This window comes from Glycine max, chromosome 8 (assembly GCF_000004515.6).
Source record: "Glycine max cultivar Williams 82 chromosome 8, Glycine_max_v4.0, whole genome shotgun sequence".
Classification (NCBI taxonomy): domain Eukaryota; kingdom Viridiplantae; phylum Streptophyta; class Magnoliopsida; order Fabales; family Fabaceae; genus Glycine; species Glycine max.
In genome coordinates, this window is record NC_038244.2 from 46065836 (window position 1) to 46076264 (window position 10429).

Here is a 10429-nt window from a genome sequence, read left to right on the forward strand (position 1 = left end):
CATAACTTTTTTCTTTTGTTTCGTAATGATTACGGAAGGGATAAGTGCAATGGACCTTTGTTAATTCAACAAGGTTTGAAGGGTAACTTGTACTTGCTTTCGATGATAACTACTCACTATTGTCGCCTATATAAATTTCAGAATATAAACTAAAGGTCATGGTACTTTCTTCTTGCGGTTCTTAAATTTCCTGGGAGCTAAAAAATGGTATAAAAAAAAATTAACAATTTGTAATTAATGTTATATTTGTTGGAAGACAAATGATAATCTGCTCTTCTTAATTATATCGTAATTTCAAGGAGCTGCGGAATCAAAAGAAATATACACCAAGAGGACAAATTTGTACCAAGAATCTCATAATCCTCCCTTTGTTATATGGATATAATTATCTACAAGGATATATATCAATTTCTTTGCAGCAGATTCATTGATAACAACGTGACAGTGGGCATTGTCTAAATCACTTCTGAATTTCAACCATGCAAATATTTTTTTTACTGTATAACCCTTATGTCAACTCTAACCACTAACCAATTTTATATTTGTAATTGAAAAGGTATTATTTAATCCTTCTCATATATTGTTTGTGAAATTTGATAAAAAATAATTAAGAGAATATATAATTATATTTTAATGATTGAATTAATAGAAATCATGTAATGAAATTCTTTATGGACTACTTTGTAACTTTACTCCAGCTTCTAGAGAAATAGTTATCTCAGAACAATATGTTAAATCATTCGTAAGCTTAGTTTTATTTTACTAAAGAGTACATAAATAGTGCGAACGAGATTTGGAAAAGATCTTTTCATTTAAAAATTTGCCATTTCAAACAGCAATCAAAGATTACCCAAAAGGAAACTGAAAGAAGCAAAATACAAAAAAGGAAATTGATAAATAAACAGAGAAAGTATATATCCCAAACAGTACCATTTTATACACAATTTAGCTGTCATATAACGAGACCAATTCTTAGAACAAGATTTCTCTTCTCCAAAGATGCTTTCCCTGGAATTTTCACTTGCTCGTGTCTTGAAGTGATAGATGTTACAAATATAAGATCAAGAATAGGCAACTTAGTACTTCCTCTTCCAGAAATTCTTCTACATTTCTTTTCTTCTCTAGCTATTGAGAATGGAAAGCATCAAAAGAGAGAAAAGAGTGCAAAAACTAGTGCATCCTGGTAGACAAATTGAGGTTCACAAAGAACCAATAAGAGCTGCAGAGGTTATAAGAAAAAACCCTAGAAACTGCATTACTAGGCCAGATTTGTTTAAGTTCCCATGGATTGTGGTCAAACCTGAGTCAGTTTTGCTTCCTGGTAGTGTGTTCCTCATTGTTCCCAATCGCACAATCTATGACTTGTTAAAGGCCAGAACAACACAAAGCACTCAATCACAATCGCAATCACCCTTTTCACAACAAAACCAATTACCTCCCACAAATCATGTGATCCAACAACAATTCAAACAAGATCCTCACGACAACTCTTGTGATGATGGGATGAGTAGTTCCACACCCCAAAGACACAATCAAGACATTAAGCTTTTGCTTCCATTACTTTCTCCTCTCTCCCAATGAAGCTCCAAGATGTGGAAAATGGGTGCACATATGAAGAAGATAGCCATAAGAAAATTAAATTATTAGACTCATCAACTTTTGAGTTTAGACCTTATTGCAAGGCATTAAAATATTATGAAAAGTACTGTGGCAGAGACAGGGAATGAAATGCTAGAGCTCAAGAAAGATGTCAATTTTGCGTTTGTGTCTAGTGAAAAAGTTACGTTGCAAAATCTTGTTCAAGGAGATCGGATAGCATGCGCAAGAAGCTTAATCTTAAGGTATCATTCAACTTACCAATGGAGAAAAAGAGACACGGAAGGGATATTCACTAAGAGTTAGTCTTAGAGGCATAGTTTTGTGGCTAGGAGTAGTTTAATACCTACACAAGGTCAGCACTCATCATAAAAAGCTTTATACTTCTAACTAAAAATAAATTATCTTTAATATAACTTTTAAAATAATTATTATAAAAATCAAACAACTTACCATTGTGATAAAATAAAACTACTTTACATTATCACTACTTCTTTATTATTTTAACAGAAGACAACAAGTATATACTTGCAATTTTTTCATTACCTTTTTATATTCTAGTTATTATTGCAGCATAAGTGAAGTCTCCAATTCCAAGAAAGCCACACATAATTTTATTTAATAACCGGCACTAAATGTTGAATTAAGGATTACCTAAGTTTTTAGTTCTTAAACTTTTTTAAAATTTGATTTTTAGTCTTTAAATAAAAATTTGACTAACTAAGCTCCTTCAATTTTTTTAACATTTGGTTTTTAGTTTCTAAATAAAAGTTTGATAAGTTAAAGTTTCTTAAATTTTTTCATTAATATTTTTAGTCTCTAAATTTTTTTAAAAAAAATCAATTTTTAGTACTTGAAATATCATTAAATAAATAAAAATAATAAATTCAATTTTTGATTTAAAAACCCAAAATTGAAATTTCTTGAAAGTTTAGGAACCTTAGCAGGTCAAACAAAAGTTTAGATATTAAAAATCTTAATGAATAAAAGTTAAAACACTCTGACTAATCAAACTTTTATTTAAAAATTAAAAACCAAATTTCAAAAAAAAATTAAAGACTAAAATTAATCCTTCATTTAATTAGGTAGAGGAAGGAGAGGTTCCAGGTACAACGAATGCGGCAACCATAAAATGGTGAATAGAGTAGCAAGAGAATCCTTCTAGTCGTACAGGCTCAATCCTTTTCACACTCTGTACAGGCTCTAGCCTTTTTATCTGGTTAATTTTTCCAACATTTATTCCTAAAAAGAAAAAAAAAATCCTTCTTGTTGCACTAAATAAAATATGCCAAATGAAGGTAGATAAAACGAAGTAAAATACATGGACGCCAGGTATATGGCAGGCCAGAGGGCTTTGCTATTCCAACCTCTTGTTATTCCTACCTCATTTTTTGAAATAATTACCCTTAACGGAAACGTATTTCCGCTGAATGATAGGGGTGCAATTTCACAATACACAATGAAAGCATATTGTTGTGTTAATTTTTTTCTATGAAAGAAATTAACACAACGAAAAAAATTTATTTAAAGACGAAAAACACAATGAAAACTCACTTTTGTTCTGTAGTTAATTATATATAAAAGTTACTTTTTAATCTTTTTAATAATAATAGAATTAAATATAATACAAATTCAAACAAATACTTTACATAACAATTCCACCAGTGATAATGACTTGTATGTTGAATGTTAGGAGGAAAATATTATCTTCTATGTGCTCACGGACTACAGCCAAGATTAAACATCATTTTTAACAAAACTACTTAGTGTGCTAAAGCAAAATGGACTTGACCCAATGGACCGACTCATAATTAGGGCTAGACTAGGCTAAAAAAAAAAAAAGCAATCCAAATATAAACAAGCCTTTTAGGTCCAGTCGATATAATATGACGACTCAAATGGACTTGGAAGGGACAGACTTGATGGACCAAAGGCTGATCCAATTAGTAATATATTATAAATATTAAATAAAATATAATAACTTATTAATATAATTTATAATTTTATATTATAGTTTATATTTTTTTTAAAAGGCAAAAAATATATATTAAACATAAAATAAATGTCTATAAGAAATAACAATCTCAAAACAATATTATTAATTTAAGGATTTATTAAGCATAATTTAAATGACATTACTAATACTTGTTAGATGACATAAATATCTAATAAATAATTTTTTGCTTTTTTATATATTTTTTACATTAAACCAAGTTTTTAAACTTCTTTATTAATTTTTAAATTGATCTAGTGAAATGACTTGACAGCCTATGAATGAGGCCTAGACCGTTCCATTTGAACTGTTTGACGAGATGGAGCGGATCAGGTTGATCCGACCCAATCATTATGTCGGCCAAACAAAAAATATATTATATCTTTAATTTGCACTTTTACCAAATTGACGACTTGTGTAATACCTAGTCTCAGTGCCCAAAACAAAACCCCTTGCGTCCTCGCCGCACAGTTACACTCCGCAGCACACTGCAATCGCCACCACGGACCAAGCTAGTTCCGCCGTCGACGTCGTCGGCCACCGTCACGTCTCGCCGTCAGGTGCCTCCCTCTGTTTCTTTGGGGTTCTGGGCATCTTTGTTTATTTGCCACGAATCTCTCTTTACCAACTCTTAACTAAAACTTGCTGATTCAAAACAAGATTGAGCTTCTGTATTCTATGGCAGCATCAGCATTAGTCCTTTGCCAAATGGAATTAGTTTGTTAAAGTGAAAATGAGCTGCTATTAGCCCTAGTTTACTTTCTGCGCCTCTGTTTTCATTGCTACTTTATGCTGAAGTGAAAATGCTGATCTTTATGGTTTTATCTCTTTGACCTAGGTCTGTTAGTGCCTTGGAAGTGATCAAGTTTGGCTTTTAGAAAACTGACTTTGGATTTTGGAGCTGAGATTTTTATTGTTTCTATCATTTGTGAATTTCGCTTGAGTTGTTTGATTGTTCTGTCTTCTTCGTTTTCTTCGCTGCCTGATATGAGCTTATCTACACTTTCCCTGTTTCATGATTAACCTCGTCTCTGTAATGTATGCCAAGTTTATATTGAAGTAGTTCTTGTCTTTTGAGTTGCGTAATTTATGTTTTGTGATATTATCATTGTGCAAATTCTTGAACAAAGAAGCTTCTTGTTATATGAATTACTATTAATTTTAGTTTTACACTTTTGATAATCTATAATTCAGGCTATATGTTGGTACGTCGTGTGTGGGCAAGAGTATATTTAAACTCTTCTTTATGAGTAATGTCTGGATTAATTCCTATTTTAGCAAAAGCTAGTTAAGTGAAATCTTGCTCTACGCTGAGGGCTTGTCATTCAACGTGGACATCAGGGTGGAATACTTTTGCCAGTTGCACTACAGTATGTTTGTCCACATTTTACATACATGCAGCAATATACAATGTTTGGGCGAGCATAGCTCATGTAACATGCTTCCTGTGGCTTGTGAATATATGATATTCTTGTATTTTGGTACATATTGACATGTTTCATAATCTGAAGTGATTATTTAAATTAGCTTGCTTATTCTCCCTTTTGCCCAATGCTTCCTAAGCTCTTCAGAGAGGAAAATGTCACTATTTGAATAAATTAATAATTCTGCGCACAGATGGATGCATCTGTATTTCCTCTTCCTTCTTACTAGTAAATTAATAATGTGATATGTTTTTGTTTGACTTTAGTCAGTGTGTTTCATTTGGATATATTTATCTGGTTTAATTTTTAATAGTAACTAAATCTTAGTCTTGAAGCAGAACAAATTATCAAATTTCTTGGTTGAAGTTATTTTTCACTTTTTGATCTATTTTATGTGATAATATTATTTCCACATATTATTAATATTTGTTGGCTATAGTTGTATTAGTAATACTATAAGTTGTAGTTTAAATACTTAAGTCTGTTGAATCTTGTGTAGGCTGTGGACCTGTTTATGCTAATATACTTGTTGGCCTACTTAAACTGATAGGCTTGTTGTTCTATTTATTATCCTTATGATAGGTAAACATACTATACTCAAGCCTAAGAAAACCCGGCCTAGCCCATATCCACCTCTACATTGTTTGTCTCTATTTGTTTTGATTAAAAAAGTGTCTAATTAATGTCTATGCCTATTGCTATTAACTTTGTGTCATCTTCCCTCTTCCTATTGACCACCATCAGATGCCACAGTCATTTCTTGTGTAGATCATTAGTTTAAGTATGTGTCTCAGCCCAAAGAGGGTGAAGCCCTAAGCATTGAAACTCCTCTCTCTCACCCCTTTCATTTCAACAGTGGAACTCAACTTCTCAGGTTCTTCCTTGAACTCTTCTTTACCCAGTTGCATTTTTTGCCACTACTCTTCCCTTTTTGTCTTTGTTACTGGTCCTCTTGGCTCTTAGTGTGTGTTTGGTTATGGATCAGCAACGTGGGTTTTCATGTTCATCTGAAAGCTTCCTATTGTAGCTTTTACATCATCCTTTCATTGGATGTGATTTATTCACTGCAGAATGTGTTTCCAAACAGGCTGTTAATGTGCTATTGTGTGACAATCCCTACCCAAACCCAAGAAAAATGTACAATCTTTGGACCCATTCAATTCTTGAGATGCCATGTTGCCTTTTTGATTGCTGAACCTAATCATATAATAAATTAGATTATTCATGCTTTTCAGTCTGTTTTTTGTTTTTTCTCTTTTGGTAAGTGATTGGTTGACAAGTGTTAAGACTTAAGAATATACAAATATTCAGCAATTTATAGTGGTCCATCAAATAGGACTATTATTTTTTTGGAGACATTTTACTTTTTTTCATCATGTATGGGGTGGAAAGAAATGTTTGTATTCAGCTATGTATTGCAATGCTGTCAAAATTGTCTTTAAGATGAGATCATAATATCGCACGATCTTTAAGATCCAAGCTGAAATGGAGTTGGGATTGTAAATTGGTGTGATAGGAGTGAAATCACCATCTTGCTCATAGGATCTTGGGATTGGAGATTTTTTACAAGCCAATTTTGGCTTATGCAGATGGGTTGTGCATGTTGGGTTTTGCAACCTGATAATCTTATGATTCCCTTGTTCGTACCCTACTCTCTCAGTCTCTCCCTCTTCACACTCAAATCTCTCCCACTCCTTGTTCTCTCTCTACTGCTCTGTCTTGTGTTTGTGCATTCTTGACTTTGGCCTTCTCTCTACTCTCTTCCTTCTCTTTGTGCATTGTGACTTTGGCCACTTGCATTCTGATCTCTGCCTTGGGTTCGGGTTGTTCGGTCATCTGCGTCTCTTCCATGTGTTCTGATTCTGGCCATCTGCAACTGCAATCTGGTCTCTTCCTTGGGTTCTAAACTTGTGATTTCAGCCACACTCATCTCTGCCTTGTGTTCTAATTTTATCCTTTTCTTGTCTCTACTTTACTCTGTTGTCTATCTCTGTTCTATGTTTTAGTACTTTCAGTTCGTATTATGACTTAGATGTGAACTCAAGGGTATGCAATTTCAATTTAAGTTTACTAGTTTAATTAAATGGTTGTTATTTAGAAGTTATTTTTTATTTTTATTCACCAAATAAAAGTTAGTTTTTATTATCTGTTATTTTTTATGCATTTGCATATAAGTATAATTTTGCATTTTCAGTAAGATCTTACAATCTGAGTTACAATCCTACAATTTACGATCTTCCACCCCCTTCCCAACCCTTGGTAGGATTTCAATGTTGACAATATTGGTGGCTTGCTTTTTGTTGATTTATATAATATAATTTTGATCATGCTTCACATTGGTAAGGTGGTTTCCCTCATCATGAATCATATGCTAAACTTCTACATAGTTACACTAAAAATTTACTTGCATCCACCATTTGGTCATGAATGAACAAATTGAATTTTAGGTCATCTTTATTCTGAATTAAATATAATATTTATTGGATGTGCCTTCGTATGTGGTTTAGATGTTCTTGTAGGAGTTGAATCTTGATTAGCAAGTGCAGAATAAAATATTTTCTCCTTTTGCTTGTATATGCATGCTGTGATGCTATAATATGATGCTATGTATATTCTTCATCTGTCTTCTCAAATATGTGATGCTTAAAAAAGGCCAAATGTTTGTGCAGTTTCTTTAAATAATTGATATCTGGAACTGTACAAGCAGAGGACATGGCAAATCAGTCTAAAGAAAACCAGCAAGCAACAAGTTCCACACCACCTATCCAGAAAAGTGAGGAAGATCAAGCAGCCAGCACCACTATGGGCTTTAAAGATTCATTGGAAAAACAATATCGAAAAGTCAAAGAGCATGCAGAAACATACCCTTATGTTTGGGCTTCCTATATTGTTGTATATGGTGGCTTTGCACTCTGGACTACTTATAGATGGAGAAAGCTTCGCAAGACAGAGGACAGAGTAAGAACTCATCAAGAAAGACTACGTAAGCTCATTGAAGCTGAAGAATCTACTAGTTCAGCCAAAGTGGTTGAAAAGGGTTCTACATCTTCTGATAAGCCTTCCAAGTAGCTTACAGTAAGAATAATCCTTATGATGGTCAGGTTGTCTAGTTTACTTCCATCAATGTCACTTCTCTTTACCATTGTAGTTGCTAGGGCATGAAATGAGTTTTTTATTTTGCTCCGCTGATCAACTGATTCATTAGAGGAATTCCTCAATTATACTGAGCCTTGTAGAAAATTGTTAAAAATTGTCTGATAGTTTTCTTTCTAAAGTTGTGACAATATTATTGTTCTGAATACAGTTTGCAGATCTTCAGTTTCTATATTGATTAGAGATGGACCAATGCATTTTTTGTTAATTTCGTATGAAAATTTAATATTTACTACGGTGGCAAGTTACTATTGTACATTGCAGACACATTTGAGCTCCATTTCAGATTCAGGTGTTGATAAGACGAAAAATGTTCTCTTTTGCTTAGTTTTCACATAATTGTATAAATTTACCTAATAAGACATTTCGTATACTGTTATGATATCATCTATGTTTACTATCAGTGTTTTAATATGTTCCATACTATAGGTCTCACGGGTCCTAATATAGTAGACTCAGATCACATATTGCCTAACAAAAGATTGTAATCATCCTGCATATACATATTTTTAACCTTTTGGTTGAATAATGGTAGCTTCAGAAATTCACTGCTAGTGTAAACAAAATTGTGGATGGACTGAATTGAAGGTATCTGCCAGCAGCAGAGGGAACAGGGTGGACCACTGGTCCCATGGTCACCCCCAGTTTTATTAATAAATTTTTTGTACTATAAAAAAAGATTCTGGCACCCCTCTCCTTCACACCCTAACTCCAAGTAATATACTTTGATAAGTCCTTGAATTTATGATCTGAAGGGTGGGGAAACTTAGCTCCTCTGTCCAGAGAAAAACAGAAATAACTGAAAATAACAATGGAGATTTTGTATTGAACAAAATGCTTCAACCCTTCCCCAAGAATACCTCTATTGCTTCATTCAAAAAGCTTCTTATGAAGGTAAACCAATGGACAAAAGTTAGATACAGTTTCTTATGTATTGCTGTTGTTTTTTTCAAATCAGAACTAGAATTTCATCTCACTAACTTGCTTAACATAGGTATGTATTAATGGATTACGCCAGCATATAAGGAATTGTATTTAAGTTTTGTTCGAAACTGATTTATAAGCCACTGGTCACAGCCTTGAAGGTGACATTTGCCTTGAAGCATTATAACTAGTGTAAACTAAAATTCAGCCCAAGAAAACCCACTTGACCCATTGGCGAGGGTGAGCATGACACCAGCATCTTAAGTTTCAAGAGTTAAATTAGTCACCTCGGTTGATAAGCTGAGCTAAACCGCAGTTTAGTTCTTGCCTGTCTGAATAACTCCCCCCAAAATTGACCAACAAAAATTATGTCCTGATCTGACGCAACAGAAGTAGGGAAACAAACAGGTCCTTAAGTTGATTCATTGAGTGAGGGTATTGATTTAAGAAAATAAAGCTATTTGTGTGCTTAACCAAAAAAAGCAATAAATCCAAGCCATTAGTATTTTTAGCCTGGGGGAAAGAAAACCAATATTTTTCAAATATTGATCAATTCCATTTGAAGCATTTGATTTTTTAATATATAATTCATTAATTTAATTTAAATACATTGAAAGTGTATCATGTTTGGTAAGATTATTAACTTTTATAATAATTATTTGTGATACTCATGGTAATTTTTAGCTAGTTGAGAACATGAATTTTTTAATGTATGAAAATTAAATAATTCATTTTCTCTTTTTTAGCACACACCAAATTATAGCAATGGTCATCAATGTGATACTACTTTTTTTTTGGGAAAAAATATAAATTATATTAAACCCAAAATGATACAAGACATATATCAAGATGCTAAAACAAATGCAACAGGTGCGCTTGTCTATACATAAGAAACTTAATCTTGCTAATAACCTCTATGACAGAAAATTGATAATCTTCAAAAATCAGCTTGTTCCTAGACAGTCAAATGCAGTAGACTGTAATTGCTATAGCCAGCCAAATATTTTATTTTTTTTTACTTTAGTTAGAGAACAAATGGAAAGAGCTGGATATTAAAGCATTTTAACAATGAAAAAATGTTGATAATTGCTTTGATATTTTCTTTTAAAACTTTTTATTATTATATTTAATCTTGTATACCTATTAGGATTGGCTCAGTGGTGAGTACTGGATAATATATATATGAGTTCATAAGTTCTGATATCAGTACAAGTGTTTAAAAAAATGTAATCTTGTACAAACCTACAAAATTACCTGGCTCACTCTTTTAATGGGGCAGAGTGAGATTTCAAGTAATTGACAACGATTGTGGTGTTAATATTTGTTAGGTATTGAGAAC

The 10429-nt window shown here is 32.7% G+C and overlaps 1 long non-coding RNA gene across 1 annotated transcript; it reads left to right on the forward strand.

The window, feature by feature from the left end:
* The first annotated feature begins 3991 nt into the window (after window positions 1–3991).
* Window positions 3992–8312, forward strand: LOC100786413 (uncharacterized). Its single transcript, XR_001389658.3, has 2 exons — window positions 3992–4149; window positions 7683–8312. It is a non-coding gene; the product is annotated as an uncharacterized lncRNA (long non-coding RNA).
* The last annotated feature ends 2117 nt before the right edge of the window (window positions 8313–10429 follow it).